Here is a 17,458-nt window from a genome sequence, read left to right as displayed (position 1 = left end):
TTCCAAATGGCTCTCCAAAATGGTTGGATCATTTCACAACTCCACCAACAATGCAGATATATCTTTTTTTATACATAGTAGTTTACGAGTCGTCTCCTCCATTAGACTGTGCGCTCCTTGAGAACAGAGGCTATCTTTTGTTTGTATCCCTAGCGCTTAGCATAGTGCTTGGCACATAGCAGATGTTTAATAAATGTTTACTGATTGACTGACTGACTGTGTGGGGACACCTATTCAGATGCATTTTCCCAAGGACTAGAGAGTGAGATTTGGGTAAAGAATGCAGGTGATAGAGGGGTTTAGCGAATAGTACCTGAATTAATAGATCATTAGTTAATGTAACTATATTAACATAGATCTCTAAGTTTAAAAGAATAACAGTAGAAATGCTCTGTAATTCACAGGAGAAAAGAAGAGGGGCAGAAATCAACCAAGAAATATTCATAGGTGTTAGGAATGCAAAAGACAAAAAATGAAACAGTTCTTACCCTTAAAGAGTTTACCTTATGTTGGAGGAAACAACATATATATTCTTTCAAATGTGCAAATGAATCTGTGAGCTCATTGATTTGGACGTTGTCGCCAGTAGTAACAGAGATTACAACCTATCCAGTTCTGCATATCCTGCGCTACTCTTGTCCATGACGTTCCATAAAATCACTCTAGGTGGTTCCTTGCTGCCTTGTCTCACTGTGAGGATACTAGTAGAGCACTTGTACCGTCTGATTGTCAGCCTTGATTCTCTCTCATGTGACCAGTCCATCTTTTCTTCCTATCAACATTTTCTCCACCTTGGTTATATATTGTAGCTTTGCCATTGTGTGCCTTCCTGTTGAATATCTGTGAGATATTCATTTTCAGTTCTTTGGAGACTGTTGTTATATATCCACAGCCAACTGCACAGGAAGAATATTTACATTAAACAGGTGAGGATTTGTTTTGGGGAGAAGCTTGGAGTCAACAGAGATTTGCAATTTCCTAAAGGCAATCCAGAGGTCCTTCTGTGTATTTCTTGGTCCAACTCATTGTCTATTTGTATGGTCTGTCTCAAAAATGCATGCTGATGGGAAAGTTGTATATTCAACTGCATGTCATAATCTAGGCAATAGTCTTTTTTTTTTTTATCTACTTGGTTTTTCCTGTGTGGATGGACAGACCAAACTTCTTTTGAGGGATAATGGATCTCTTTTCCAGGAGGCTCTACAAAATTTTGGGGCTTAATGCAACAATGGTATTTGAAAACAGGAGCAACTGGAAGACATCACCAGCTATATGGAATCCTCTTCAACCTGGACTCTGTGATGGATTTCCTTCACCAAAGCAGCAAACACTTTTTCCAATCAAACATATCCCTATTTTGTGTGTTCCCTGATGTTTATGATTTATCATTCAACAGAATTATTTATATTTCAAGGAATTTTGAATTATTTTGATGTATGGATAGAAGACATATTGTTAGAACAGTTACTCCAACACAGCATTTTGTTCTACTGAATAAAATGCTTTTTCATAATCTACAATAATAAGCACAGTGGGATCTTGTATTCTCTGCACCTTTCAGTCAATTGTCAGGTGATCTGTGGTAGAATATCACTTGTGAAAGCCATCCTGTTTCCTATTAACATCCTGGTTGAGAGTATCCTCAATTTATGTAACTTTTTTTGTGTAAAGAAAAAAGTAGGCAATATAGGTAAAAGGTTGCTGATGTTCTATGGACTCTACATAAATACATACACAAGGTCTGAGGCCTTTGGCTTTTCCTTCCTTCAGATGCATTATGAATCTTTAACGACATAATTCAGTTACCTCTAGCACAGATATGTACCATATATATATATATATATATATATATACATATATATATATACACATATTTTCCTTTCCCAACCCTTGTGATACTGATTGTCAGTTGACTAAAAGGAAACACTCCCCTCTCTAATCTCCACTTCCTTCAGTCTCATATACCTCAACTCTACACCTCCTCATGTCACTCACTATTGTGCTCTTTGGTGTTCCCTTCACAAATCTCTTAATTTTCATCTGTTCCTCACGTGTTCCTCCCATTTCCTGGCATTAATAGAATCACAGATCTCTGTGAATATCATTCTCTATACCACCAACTGTAGCTTCTCTCCTACCTTCTGAAACACTGGTCCTGAAAGTTGGAACACTCCTTGCATCCCTCTACCACTTTTCCTTTGCCGCCAATACTCAACAGCCTCTCTTAATTTGAGGTTCATGCTATCCACATTTCGGGCAGTCAGGTGGCATGGCAGACCTCTAGAGCACTGGGCTTGGAAACAGGAAGACTCATCATGAGTTCAAATGTGGCCTTAGACCCTTACTAGTTGTGTGACTCTGGGTAAGTCAGTTCACCATATTTGCCTCAGTTTCCTCATCTATAAAATGAGCTGGAGAAGGAAATGGTAAACCACTCCAGTGTCTTTGCCAAGAAAACCCCCAATAGGGTCACAAAGAGTCAGACGTCACTGAAATGATTCAACAACATTACCGCCACCACCAACTATTCAAATTTGTCACCCAATCCACATCCTCATGGCAGTTAACTTTCGGCCTCCCGCTTCTCAAGAAGTTTAGTTCTGGTCTCACAATCTTCCTTTCCATTGCAGCTCCTGCCCTTATACTACAGGACTTTAAGATATATGTTGATGTTTCCTCCAACAGTTATCAATTCCTGAGCATCCTTAACTCCCATGATCTATTCTAACTCAGTCACACAGCAGCATACTTAGATTTTTTAATCTTACAATCTACAGATTTTTTCATGTCTGTGGTTACAAACTTTTCTGAAATTCCACTCCTCCTAAACCTATTCTTTGTCATCCACCAGGATCTCTAATGCCTCTACCCCTCAGTACTCTCCCATGTCATACCCCCTGCTTTGGCATCACTCTTCCCTTTCTAGTTTTAACTCTTTGGTTAACCAGTTTAACTTTTAAGTTTCCTTTACTCTTGAATCCCTTGCCCCCCTACTCTAATGAGCAAATCATAATCCTGGATTAGTCAAACCATCTTCACTTCTTTCCACTCAAGTGCTACTGACTGAATCCACTACAAATCTATAGCTAACATTTATATAGCACCTACTTGGGGCAGCTAGGTGGTGCAGTGGATAGAGTGCCAGCCCTGAAGTCAGGAATACCTGAGTTCAAATCCGGCCTCAGACCAAATACTTCACACACTTACTAGCTGTGTGACCCTGGGCAAGTCACAACCCCAACTGCCTAAAAAAAAAAAAAAAAATATATATATATATATATAGTACCTACTATGTGCCAGGTATCCATCTTCCATTTCATTTCTGTAATGTTATTCCATGTTCATGTCCAGTACTTACCAATTCTCTTCTTGAACATTCATAATATAAAGGTGTGAGACTTCCATGTAGTCTACAAATTATATATTTTTGGTTTCTCTCATTCCTTCTTCCTCAACTATGTATTCCAAGGTATGTTTTCACTATCCTCAACCATTCCCACCTTTGCCTTGAAGTCACCAACTATCCAAAGACATACTGATTTAACTCGGAGGGTCTTATTGAGTTCTTGGTACCAAGTTTCTCGCCCCCACCCTGGCCCCCCACTGTCCTCTGTAAACAATGTTGGTGTATAAGTGGCATTTATTTTTAAGTGGTATTCTTTTTGCAAACCTTATTATAAGCATTCCATACAAAATGACCACATTTGTCAAGAAAGTAGTTGTTGCATTTCGGCAAAACAGAGGACCAACTCTACCTTTGCTTCAACAAGGGGAACCACTTAGTTACAATGCCCTTCTTTCTTCTGGACTTGTTTATAGTGAAAATGTCAAGATAGAAATGACATGATTCAGCTCCTCTTTCGGTATATAAATATATACAATAAATAGTTGTTGTTCAGTCGTGTCTAACTGTTCGTGACCCCATTTGTGGTTTTCTTGGCAAAGATACTGGAGGGGTTTGCCATTTCCTTCTCCAGCTCATTTTACAGATAAGGAAACTGAGGTGAACAGGGCTAAGTAATTTGCTCAGGGTCACACAGCTAGTAAGTTTCTAATGCCAGATTTGAACTCAGAGTCTTTCTGATTTAAGGCCTGGCACTCTATTTGCTTTACCACCTAGCTGCCCATACAACATATAAGCATACCCAAAATATATACAGAGTAAATACAAGGTAATTTCAGCAAGATGGAAGAGAGGTATAAACAGCTGGAGGGGATAAGGAAAGGCCTCACGAAGGCAATAGCACTTCAGGTAAGCTATGAAGGAATTGAGGGATTCTAAGAGGCAGAGATGGAAGAAAAGAGGAACATACTCTAAGCCTGTGAAAAATTATGAAGACTACTGGTTTTGGTTAGGGGGGAGGTGTAAGATGAGTTCTGTTTTTGACATGTTGAGTTTGAGATGTTTATAGGACATCCAGTTAGGTCCAATAGGCAGCTAGTGATGCATGACAGGAGCTCAGGACAAGGACCAGGGCTGGATATATAGACCTGGGATTCATTTGCAGAGTAGTCATTGAACCTGCACAGAGGCAGGGGGTAGATCAAAGCATTTCCCACGGAACTGGCCCCTTTCTGTTGGAAGTGCTCTAGTCCATCCCTACTACAAACCCATGGCAGCTAATGAGTTTACCCAAAGAGGAAGGTTAGCTAAAAGAGTCAGAAAAAAGCCTCAGGACACACCGGAAACAACATTCATGTCTCTATGTATATACCAATGTGCAGGTAATAAATAAAATAGAATTCTTGGAGTAAATACGACCTCATAGGTATCACTGAGATTTAATAGTATGCATTTCAAGGTTGGAATATGAAAATGGTATGTTCTGAAAGCATTGGTGTGACTACGCCATTCCCTTGCTCAAGCTCTAGAAGCTCCCTTTTGCCTCTAGGATAGAACTTTTTGTTTTGTATTTCTGACTTTGAAGGCTTATTGCAAATGACTTCCCCCTTCAATGGAGGGGAATGTCCTATATGGCTTATTTGTACCCGAGACTATAATTTTAAAGACTTCAATAATTTAGGTAGAATCCCATGGCCTGAGACTCTAAAAAGAAATCTGTTCTAGAGGGATGGGAAACTAATGAAAAACAATTCTAGTAACACATTCTGAATTCATTTCAGTAAGGAAGAAGGGATAGTGTCTAAAGTGACCAATGTGGTTACAATGAAATTCATATTTTAGAAGTACATGTACAAGACTAGAGGGCAGGTAACTGAGAATAAACATAAAAAGTAGCATACTCCTTGAAGAACTCAGAAGGGCAAATTCATTCTACTATGAATTGAATCTTGAAATAAGGCAAACAAAAAGACTTTTAAAAAAATCTGTTAGGAGAAAGAGGAAGATCAAGGAAGGACAGGATCCCTACTTGGGATAATGATAAATGATGGACAGAAGTAGAACTGTTTCCTTTCTTATGCCTATTTTCTGTCAAGAAAAAAGATCTACAGAACTATAAGGATGGGTCAAATATAATACCAAATTGAAACCCAATAATTAGGGTGAGGGGGATAAGGGGAAGATAATGCTAGGGTTACATCTGAATGTGGAAAGCCCTCCTGACCATCTTCATCAACCCCATTTTGCACATCAATCCAACCCTCTCCCCTTTCAGCTTCCCTTTTGTGTACTGTCTTCCCCCATCAGAATGTAGGCTTCTTGAGTGCACAGACTGTCTTTTTGCTTGTATTTGTACACAAGCAAACTAAGTACAGTGCCTGGCACTCAGTAAGGCTTAATGAATGCTTGCTTCCTTCCGGTATTTGAGTTTATCTCTGCCCCAGTCCACTTGAAAGGCCTTTCATAGTATGTTCAACGGGGATTTTCTTATCACTGTGATGAACAATGCCGCAAAATGTTACAAAAACCCTATCTACAAACTCCTTGTCCTACCCCTATCTCTCCTTGTAAGGAATATTGTTTTCATATATTTAGAAACAACTTGTAATCCAGCCTAATTGTCATCCATTTATCTTCTTTTTATACTGCACATAAATATGAAATGGCTCCAAACAAAGCCTATTTGGCTCAGTGACTTTTCTGTGAACCAAATTGTCATTCCCTGCCATGACTTGTATGACAATAAAGCTTTCACCTGACCTGTAGCCTAAAATTATGAGATCTGGGATACTACCTAATTGTATTATCTCATCCATATTTCTCTATTCCGTCCAAAGGATAGTTTCAGAGATTTTGTCCATTTCTCTGCTGGAACCTAGGGATATCATAGCTACAGTATTTCTCCTAACAATTTCAAAAAAGGTAAACGAAGATAATGAAGAAAGAGGGAAGAAAAATACAACTTAACCTGTTCTTGCCAGGTTAACTTCAAAAAAATCACGATGGCTTAAGACAGGCCCTTAAGACAGAGTGGCTTACACGTTAAGAAACTTACATGTAATTTGGAGGAGGAAGTAATTAAAAAAAAAGTTAGGAAACTCTTGCTCTGCAACTGGGAAGTTTTTATTTGACCCCACTCTTACTCGACCCCGACCCTTGGCCAGCAATAAGGGCAGTGGGCGCCCCTGGGCAAGGCAGATCATAGGAAAGAGACCTCATCTACTCCAACCCCACATTTTACAAATGCGGAAACTGAGGCGCAGGAGGGAAAGTGAGGTGCTTTGACTCCAACTTTGGGGACCTCTCAGGAGGTCTGAGGAGAGGGGGCACCAATGAAAAAAACTCGTTTTCGGACGCTCCCCAAAGGAAACCAGGCGATCCTAATTCTGCTGCTTCTTCGAGCAGCAGCTGCCTCTCTCTGGAGCTGATTGCAGCCGAGCTTCCTCTCCCCACGCACGCGCAGACGCTCAGCACGGCCCCTACCCCAGCTCTTCCCCCTCCGTGCTCTGTGTACTCCTCCTCTGCCGCTGCCCGGCCGTTGCCACCGCCTCTGCCGCCGCCGCCGCTGCCACCGCCAAGGAAAGCTTCCGGTGCGACGGAGGTGGTTCCGGTTCGCAGCGGTTCCCGGGTTCTGTGTTCGGCTCCCGGCCGGAAACCCCCTCGCGTGGCGCCCGGTTCCGGTTCGGTGAGTGGCGGCGGGAAGCGGGAGGGGGAGCCAAGGGAAGCCGAGGCCCTGAGGCCGAGCCAGCCTTGGTCCGGACAAACGTGACTGAGGTGGAGCCGGGCAGAGGAGGCAGCGGCTCGGCACCCCTCCTCTCTCGGGACCTGCCTCTTTCTCACCCGTCCCCCCTCCCGCTCGCAACCCCCCGGCTTCTTCCCCCAGTCCCCCGGCAGCCGTTAATCCTTAAGGCCTGTGGGAGGAGGGGGCGGCGCGTCACTACCCGCCGCCCTCCCGGGCGAGCACAGCCTGCGCCCCGCGGCTGAGGCCGTCCTCAGCTCCCGCGCCTCGGGGGGCCCTGTGGGTCCAGGGCAGCTCCTAGAGGGGAGCTCCATCTTTCTGGGTGGCGGGAGCGGGGCGGGGTGGGCGGAGGCGGGAATCGAGGTGGAGGGGGTGCCAACCTCCTTGGAGCCTGGACGGGAGGCCTCTCAGGAGCATCTACATGACGACCTCCCTCAGTCCATTGATCCCGCCTCTGCACCCTGATCTCGCTCCCCGGGGCTGTCACCGGAGTCACCACCTCCACGACCACCATTTGTGGAGAAGTCCCGACTGTTGGAGGCGGGTTTCCTTCAACTCCCCCCTCCCCTTTGTTTGCTCACCTGGTTCATTCCTCCTGGTGATTTCTCCAGGAGCTGTCACACTCACTCCCTTGGAGTCCCCGAACGTGCGCGGTACTGGAGAGATGCCCAGTTTCTTCTGACTTGAGCAGGAGGATGCCTGTTTATTTATCAGTAGCCGTGCAGTATATTCAGTATCTTCCTTTGCAATAACTTACACCCCTTTTATCACTTCCAAGCCAGCCTTATTGAAGACTCTTTGTACCATATTTGGTGCCGTTTACAAGGATATCAGCTGAGGTGGTCATTTTAAAAGTTAGGTACAGAGCCTGGGATTCTGTCCTTTCTCATCTACATCTCCTGGCCTCCTTGGCTTCCTTCAAGTTCCAACTAAAATCTTGCCTTCTACAAGAAGACTTTACTGATTCCCCTTATTGCTAGCGTTTTCCCTCTGCCAGTTATCTCCAATTTATCCTATCTTTGTTGTTGGAATATAGTTATTTCTGTGTTGTCTCCCCATTAGAATATGGGCTCCTTGAGAAGAGGGACTTTTGATTTTCTTTGTATCCGAAGAGCTTAGCACAGTGCCTGGTTCATAGTAGGCACTTAATGCTTGTTAACTAACTGGTGAGCCTTTCATGGTTGTAAACAGGTTAGTTGGTTGCAGGACCATGATCACTGGTTGAATGGATTCTAGAACTTTTCACCTCTTAAATATTTGTTTCACATAAGGACTTTGAAATATAAATCATATCCAATTGAGAAATTGTATTTCATAGTGAAACTTGAAGCATATCTTTAAGCATGCCCTCAGCCTTCTCCCTTTTTTTCCTCTCCTTGACACCTCTTGCCGTTCTACTCTGGGATGGGGAGAAATGATGGTAAATTCTATTCTGAAATCCTGAGGCCACTCCTTTCATTGCCTTCAACTAATTGCAAAACAGGTCTTGCTGCTACCCATTTGATGAGATCCAAATCTGGTGGTGGTGGGAATGGAAATGAAAACACGGTCTACTGCTTCTTATTTTAGATGATAGAACTGTTGGATATTGCTTTAAAGCTTAAAGTCTTTAGCTCTTTCTTCCCATCCTTTCTGCTGGCCTTTATTTGGAAGTAGCAATAATGTTGCTACTCTTTTTGTTAACATATCCTTTTCTTATGCTTTAGGAATGTAGAGACAGTGATAACATCTTTGAAATAACTTTCCTCCTCCCTTCATCACCTTGATCCCCAAATGTCATCCCAGATTTCATAGGCAACTTACATTTAACATGTACAAAATTGAGTATTAGAATTAATTATTTGTGATATGTTTGGTAAAATTTGCATGTAAATCTATCTGGTTCTGGGATTTTTTTTCTCGTTTATGACTTGTTCAGTTTCTTTTTTTAAAGGTAGGGTTATTTAAGTATTCTGTTTCCTGAACATACACAAAATGGAACTCATTGATTTTCTCCCTCAATCTGACCTTTCTCCAGACTTGCCTATTTCTGTTGAGAACACCATTAACATTACAGTCAGGAAGATTCATAACTTCAGAATCATCTTTGGTTCTACTCTCTCCCTCATATCCTATATCTAATCAGTTGCCAGATCTTCTTAATTCTTCCTATACAACATTTTTCATCTGTTTCCTTCTCTTCACTCATATGACTACCAGTCTAGTTTAGGCCCTTGTTTTTCAGTTATGTCTGATTCTTCCTGACAGTATGGTCCACGGGGTTTTCCTTGGCAAGCATAATGGAGTGGTTTACCATTTCCTTCTCTAGTGGATTAAGGCAAATGGAGGTTAAGTAATATGCCCATGGTCATACAACTAGTCACATAACATTCACTGAGCCACTTAGCTGCTTCCTAGGCAAACAGAGGTTAAGTGACTTGCCCAGGGTCACATAGCTAGTAAGTGTCTGAGGCTAAATTTAAACTCAGGTCTTCCTGACTCCAGGCTCCATGCTCCATTGAACCATCCAGCTGCCCTTGGTTTTCGGCCCTACTCATCATTTCAGTAGCCTTCAAACTGATCTCCTTGCTTCCAGATTCTCTCCTCTTCAGTCCATGTTCTACACAGTTGCTAAAATATTCTTCCTAAAGTATAGATGTGGCCATGTCATCCTCCCGTACAAGAAGCTTCGTTGACCATCTGTTGCCTCTATAATAATGGAAAAATATTTTAGCCTGGCATTTTGAAGCCCTTCACAGTCTTGCTTCAGCTGATCTTTCCAAACTTATTTCACATTATCTCTGATTTATTCACATTACATTTCAGTCAGGCTGGCCTACTTGTTAATCCAACCCCTACTTGGCATTCCAACCCCTACTCCTCTGTCTTTGACTTTGTCCTGTTTGGAGTGCCCTCTTTCTGCCTCCTTCTTAGAATCCTTAGTTTCCTTCAAAGTTGCACTTAAGTCTACTTTTTGTGTGAAGCCTTTGTGGATCTCCCACTTATTAGAACTCTCACCTTCTGCATGTAATATCTCCTAGTAGCATATGAGCTCCTTGAGTAATATTTTTTGTTTTGACTTTTCTAACTTAGAGTAACTACTGCTGGATCTTATAGAACGGGAACATTCACCCCCTACCTTTACTATACCCTGCCAGTCCTGGGAAACGCTATCGTCTAACTAGGAGGGTCAGGTTCTTTGTTCTCACGTTCTTGGGCTCTTTAATAAACTCCCACCCAGCAGCTGGTTTCCCAGGGACAGTTTTATTTATGGTTTAGTTTTAGCTAATGTCTTGAGTCTCCTTAAATTGAAGAGTAAAGAAATACTCAATATACGATATGAATCTAATTTGGGACAGGTAGTTTTATTCCTATACACAGAGAAAGGCTAAATATAGAACCACAGAAAGCACTGTAAAACAATTTAAACAGAATTCAGTGACATAACTGTGGGTTACAATCTGCTGGGATGCTGAAATTAATCCTTATTAAAACATGAAATGCTGCTAATTAGCTATTTTACGTTTTAACTTGGCTTAGTCCAGTCAACTTTACTGGTGAAACAGGTTAGGCTCTGCCCCATTTCTACTGGTGGCTGTTCTCTCTAAGAGCACTAGAGTAGTTACTAAGAACTCCTCCCCTGATACCAGCCTGATCCTGCTGCAACCACAACCAACCATTCCAGGATATCCAGTTTGAAATGTCCAATAGGCAGCTGGTGATTCAGTTTGAAGTTCAGGGGAGGGTCTGGGGCTGGATATATAAATCATGAGTCATAAGTATAAAGATAATAATTAAATCCATGGGAGCTGATGAGGTCACCAAGCGAAAGTATAGAGTAGGGACTATGACAGAATCTTGGGGAACATATACAGTTAAGGTGCATCATATGATGATAAGTCCACAAAGGAGTCTGCTAAGGAGTGGTTAAGCAGGAAGAGAACCAGGAAAGAGCTTGGTCATGAAAGCCCTTCACTGTGCTTTTGAATGAGTATCTAGAAACAGGGTGGTCAGCAGTGTTAAATGCAGCAGATAGGTCAAGAAGCATGAGGATTGAAATAAGACCATATAATTTGACAATTAAGAGATTATTAGTAACTTTGGAAAGTAGTTTCAGTTGAGTGGTGAGGTCAGAAGTCAGATTGTAGTTGGTTAAGAAGGGAAGGGGTGGAGACAGCAAGTGTAGATAGCTTTTTCTGGAAGTGTGGCTGAGAAAGGGAGAGAGATGTAATTATGAACTCTTGAGAGGATGGTGGGATAGTTTTTTTGAAAGATTAGGGACCCTTGGACACATATGAAGACAATAGGGAAGGAACTAGCAATTAGGTCAAAGATTAGAAATGAGATAACTGAGGTTGACATCTGCTGGAGAAGATGAGAAGGGATAGGATCAAGGTCACATGTGGAAGGGTTGGCTTTACCAAGGGGGGAGGGCTACCTCAATGTCAGATACTGGGGGAAAGGAGAGAGTGGAAATAGCTGTCTTCTCAGTGTCACCCTTTTGATAACTAACTACTAAATAGCATTCTCCGCAACCACCCTTCCCAATATATGTGTGTATATTGGGCTTCCCCCCCCCATATTCTGTTTGCTTTATGTGTATGCACCTTATTGCTTTTTTTCCTCTTTCTCTTCATTATAGTAGTATAAACATACCAGAATACTTGTCATACATATTCAAGAAGAAAGTTAAAGTGTTCCTTTATATGAGTGAGTTGTCAGTCATTCTTCTAAAAGGAAACTACCTCACATTTGTAAAATAAGGAGAAAGAATCACAGAGACTTAGAATGTCTGAACTAGAAAGAACTTCAGATGCTACCTTGTTCAACTTCTACATTATATAGATAAGAAAATTGGATTTCACAGAGGCTAAATTACTTTCTCAAAGTTGCATAGTAGTATGGGGTTGGTATGGCATTTGGATTTAGGTCAGTTTAATAATATGATATGTAACTCTTATTTTTAAGGAGAGGTAGCATAGTGAATTGGGGGTGGCCTTTCAGGAAAATCTGAGTTCAAGTTCTGCTTCTGACACATACTAGCTATGGGACTGTGAGCAAGTCAGTGTCCCAAGTAATTCCCATGAAACTCTAAGACTCTCTAAATTACAGATATGTTGCCATTCTGCTTCAATGAAGGGAGTTGTGACACCAGAAATTCCGTATACCAGTGACTCCACTATACCCTACTCCACAAAATCAAGCCAAACCTATTATTTTTTAATGTTTTTGTCATTCTCACATCCAGTCACTTGCCAGGTTTTGCTGTTCTAAATATCTGTAATGTTTCTTCTCCATTCATAGTGCTATCAGACCTTTATTACTTCTTGCATAGATTATCATTGTAGGCTTCTAAATGTTCTGGTATATCCAGTCTCTCTCCCCTCTATGATTTACATGACTTCCAGAATGAATATTAAAATACAGACGCCTTAGTTTGGCATTTAAAGCCCTTCACAAACAGGAAAAAGCTGACCTTTTCAGTCTTAGTCCACATTATTTTCCTTCTTGAACTCCATGTTCTAGTCAAATTGGCTTATTTGCTGTTCCCTAAACTTAGCCTTCCATCTCCTGCTTCCTTATGCCTTTGTACATGTGGTCTTCACATATTCTTTCTTTACCTCTTACACCTCAGTTTTCTTCAAGGTTTAACTTAGGTACTGCCCCATTTATGTAGCCTCTCCTGATCCTACTTAATCTGTCTGTACCTCGTCTTCCCCTTGTGAAATCTCCTTGAAGATGGGAACGATTCTTTCTTCGGCTTTGTTTTCTCAGAACCTGGCACAGGACTTTGTGTGTAGTAGTCACTTAATAAATCTGCTTTCTTTTTTTTTTAATCATTTTTATTTATTTCATGACATTTCTCAATTATGTGTAAAACTTTTTTTAACAATCATTTTAAAAAATATTGAGTTCTAAATTCTCTCTCTCCCTCCCCCCTCTTTGAGAACGTAAGCAATTTGATATTGATTATACATGTGTAGTCATGCAAAATATATTTCCGTATCAGTCATGTCGCTTAAGAAAGCACAAAATAAAACAGTAAAAATAAAGTAAAAAAAGTATGCTTCAATCTGCATTCAGAGTTCATCAGTTTTTTCTCTGGAGGTAGGTAGCATTTTTCATAATGGGTCTTTAGGGTTGGGTCATGGGTCTTGGATCATTGTCTTGATTAGAGTAGCTAAGTCTTTCAGAGTTGTTCATCTCTATAATATTGCTATTCTCCTGGTTCTGCTCATTTCACTTTGCATGCATTCAAATAAGTCTTCCTAGGTTTTTCTGAAACCATGCTGCTCATCATTTCTTATAGCACAATAGTATTTCATCACAATTATATACCACAGTGTGTTTGGCCATTCCCCAATTGATGGGCATCCCTTCAATTTCCAATTCTTTGCCACCGCAAACAGAGCTCCTATAAATATTCCTGTAGAAATAGGTTCTTTTCCCTTTTCTTTGATCTCTTTGGGATACAGACATAGTAGTGGTGTTGCTGGGTCGAAGGGTACACACAGTTTTATAGCCCTTTGGACATCATTCCAAATTATTCTTCTCCAGAGTTGTTGAACCAGTTCACATCTCCACCAGCAGTTCCTTAGTGTCCCAATTTTTCCATATCCCCTCCAGCATTTGTCATTTTTCTTTTTCTGTCATGTTAGCTAGTCTGATAGGTATGAGGTGGTGCCTCAGAGTTGTTTCAGTTTGCATTTCTCTAATCTATAGTGATTTAGAGCGTTTTTTCACATGATTATAGATAGCTTTTATTTCTTCTTAATAAATGCTTCTTGATGTGAATGCCTTGTCTGTTCCAGTATGCCTTGGACTAGTTCCTTGATGTCTCCCTTTCTCTCTGCAGTTGTGTAGGTCATCATACTCCATGCCTGAGACTCTTCCTTCACACATCTTCCTCTTGTCAACTTTCTCTTCTGAGTCCAGCTGAGGTGCCATCAACCCCTGGAAGTTTTCTCTGCCCTTTCCTACTCTCCAACTAAAAGTGAGCTCTTCTCCTTCAAATCATCTAATTTTTTGACTAGATCTCTTCTTTGCAGTTTTCACATTTTACCCTGTAGCATTCTTATTGGTCTACATACCTATTTGATTGTAAGCTCCTTGAGGTTGGAGACTATGTTTGGAACTTACTTTTAGCACATGGAAAATCATAGTAAATACTTACTAAATTAAATCCACCTGTCACCTCAGATGAAGTGTGTCTAAAACTGAAGTCATTATCGTGTTCCATAAGCCTGTCTCTCTTTCTTTGATATGTACATTTCCCTTTTCCTCATCTACATATCAAGTCAGTGGCCAAGTCCTGTTGATTCTGCTTTGCATGCATTTTACATTCATTTCCTCCTCTCCATTCCTACTACAACTGCCTTAGTTCATCTCTTCTCACTTAGATTATGATAGCCTTCTAGCTGTTTTCTTCTGTTTTTAGTCTATTCCTTTTGTAGTGCATCCTCTACCCTACTGCCCAAGTAATTTAGTGAGTTCTAATGATCATGTCATTACTTAAACCCCCTTCATTGACTCCCCATGCCTACTCAAAGAACTATAAACTGATTCTAGAATTTAAGGTTCTCTACATTGAGACTCAAACCTATTTTTCCAGCCTTCTCATCATTGCTTTTTCTAGCCAAACTGGACTACTTTCTACCCTCCAGTTCACCACTTATTCTTATCCTGCCTGCAGGCCTTTACTCCTGTTGTCTGTCTGTCTGTCTGTCTCTCTCTCTCTCTCTCTCTCTCTCTCTCTCACCCTCTCTCCCCTCTTTGAATTAACTGTTTCCTCTCTTCCACCACCTCTGCCACATTCATCTTCTTTCATTGAAGCCCTAACTTCAAAGCCACATCTCCTATGAAGCCTTCCTTGACCACTTCTTACTACTAATCCCTTCCCCCTTTCCTTCTCCCCACCAAATAAAAATGATCTATTCCTTTTTTTTTCATTTCCAGTCTTTTTTAAAAATAGTATTTTATTTTTTCCTTCAATTACATGTAAAGATAGTTTTCAGCATTCATTTTTGTAAAATTTTTGAGATTCAGATTTTTCTCCCTCCCCTCCCCCCTCCCTAAGACAGCAAGCAATCTGATATAGGTTATACATGTACAGTCATGTTAAGCATATTTCCACATTAGTCATGTTGTGAAAGAAAAATCAGAATAAAAGGAAAAAACCTTGAGAAAGAAAAAAAAACAAAACAAGTGAAAATAGTATGCTTCAATTTGCATTCAGACTCTGGACGTGGTTAGCATTTTCTATCACAGGTCTTTTGGAATTGTCTTGGATCAGAAAATGATCTATTCCTTATAGGCATCATGGTGTGGTAGAAAGAGACTGGAATCAGGAGAGACTTAGGTTCAAATCCTATTTCTGATACTTACTAGCTTTGTGACCCTGGGTGAATAACTGAGGCTATTTGTTCCTTTCTATTTACCTGAACTAATGTATTTGCTCTCCCCAATCCTCTAACCTTTCTACTCTCATAGAGTTTTTAATTTTATACTTTTTCCTTTTTTCCACTCATTGCCTTGCCTCTTAAAGAGTATTCTATACTAGATGCTTCCAAGTAAATCTGACTACTTCTAGGCCTACTGTAATCGATCTTCCTATCCCAATGTTCCATGGAAATCATTCTCATTTTCTTAAAGGTCCAGTGACTCATTCATTTTTCATCCTCTCACTTCTTTATAGCATTTGACATTTGTTGACCACTTTATCCTCCTCTGGCATCTTTAAAAGTCTGGTTTTCCTCCTCTGACTACTCTTTTCTCTCTCACTGGTTTCTCCTAACCTGTTAAGTTGGACATTTTCCAAGATTCTTTGGCTTTCCTTTCTCTTTCTTTGCTTACTCCTTTACCGATCTTATTTATTCACTCCCCGTAGCTCCTCTGTTCAGGTGTCTCCCATATGTTCAGCTCCAACTCCTCCCCAGAAATACTTCTACCCAAATGTTCTATATTCACCATATACTGAAAAGATTATATTACCCTACAAAACCATTGGGGCAGCTAGGTGGCTTAGACTCAGGAAGACCCAAGTTCAAAATGTGGCCTCAGACACTTACTGGCTGGCTGTGTGACTTTGGGCAAGTCACTTACATCTGTTTGCCTCTGTTTCCTCATCTGTAAAATGAGCTGGAGAAGGAAATGGCAAACCACTCCAGTATCTCTGCCAAGAAAACCCTAAATGGGGTCATGAAGAGTAGAACACAACTGAGCAACAATAGCACCATTCCCCAATATGCTATTTCTGTCAATTGTACTAGCATTAATCAATTGTCTTTAGTTTTTTTTAACTTTTCTATTTCCCTTACCTTCCACGTCCACTTAGTTGCCAAGGTATGCCAGTCTAAGCTATGTAGTGCAGCGGATAGAGTAGACCTCAAGTCAGGAAGACCTGAGTTTGAATCCTGTCTGAGACACTGACAAGCTGAGTGACTGGGCAAATCACTTAACCTCCATTTGTCTCAGTTTCCTCTACTGTAAAATGGGGATAATAATAGTATGAAATTTGACTGATTCTTGCAAGGTTCTAATTAGATAACATGTAAAGTGCTTTGCAAACATTAAAGCCAATATAAATGCTAACTCTTACACTCAAAGCTATTCTGTTCTTTCTCCTGTTGCTACCCTATTGTATGCCCTCATTACCACCAGCCTGGACTTCTGCCATAAACTCCTTCATCATCTCCCAACGTCTGGTCTCCATCCATCCCTTCAGAATCATTGTTCACAACCTGTTTAACTTGACGGATAAAGAAGATTAATTTATCTTTCTTATATACAGATCTGATTGGTCATTTTGTTGTTCTATACCCTTTGGTCTTAGTTGCCTAGTTGAGTAAAGTCCAGGCAGTAAAGTATGGCATTCTGAGAGGGAGGCACCCTGAGGGAAATTACAAAGTTTAGATAAGACCTAGTCTTGATTAAGGCACTTCTAGTGAGAAGATGACCCAGTACACAACATAAGCAAAATATCAAACAGTAATAAAAGATGTGAAACTTGAAAGCCTGAAGAATTATTCTGCCAAGTATAGAATAAGAGAAGCACAGTGCAAAGTCTTAAAAAGCTATATGCTATTTTTGTTCTTTTGTTACTTTAAGTTTTATTGGTATGTTTTGTTTTTATATTACATGCATTTATTTATAGTTTATTCCAACTTTATGAGAAGTTTCTTGTAGCAAAGTAAAACAGTCAAGCAAAATTAGTAATACAGAGACTTCATCTGAGAGTGCATACAACATTCCATCTGTAGCACGTCCCATCTCTATTTTTAAAAAAATAGCAGAAATATATTTTCTCTCCTATCCCCATCCCATTGAAAAAAAAGAAAAAAGACAAATTTCTTTTAACATATATGCATAGTTGTATGTCTTATTCTGCACCCCAAATC

General features: G+C 40.6%; 2 protein-coding genes across 2 annotated transcripts in view; one reads left to right on the top strand and one right to left on the bottom strand.

Annotated features, from left to right (window-relative positions):
* The window catches only part of PFKM (phosphofructokinase, muscle), a 50,650-nt gene extending 42,903 nt beyond the window's left edge, over nucleotides 1–7,747 (bottom strand). Inside the window, exon 1 of the mRNA XM_020977149.1 lies at nucleotides 7,664–7,747. The gene's annotated coding sequence lies outside the window, so the exon portion shown is untranslated. The remainder of the gene's footprint in view (nucleotides 1–7,663) is intronic.
* The window catches only part of SENP1 (SUMO specific peptidase 1), a 73,801-nt gene continuing 63,335 nt past the window's right edge, over nucleotides 6,993–17,458 (top strand). The window contains exon 1 of the mRNA XM_020977150.2: nucleotides 6,993–7,028. The gene's annotated coding sequence lies outside the window, so the exon portion shown is untranslated. The remainder of the gene's footprint in view (nucleotides 7,029–17,458) is intronic.

This window comes from Phascolarctos cinereus, unplaced genomic scaffold (assembly GCF_003287225.1).
Source record: "Phascolarctos cinereus isolate Bilbo 61053 unplaced genomic scaffold, phaCin_HiC Scaffold_1;HRSCAF=81, whole genome shotgun sequence".
Classification (NCBI taxonomy): Eukaryota; Metazoa; Chordata; class Mammalia; order Diprotodontia; family Phascolarctidae; genus Phascolarctos; species Phascolarctos cinereus.
This window is presented reverse-complemented; position numbering and strand designations above follow the sequence as displayed.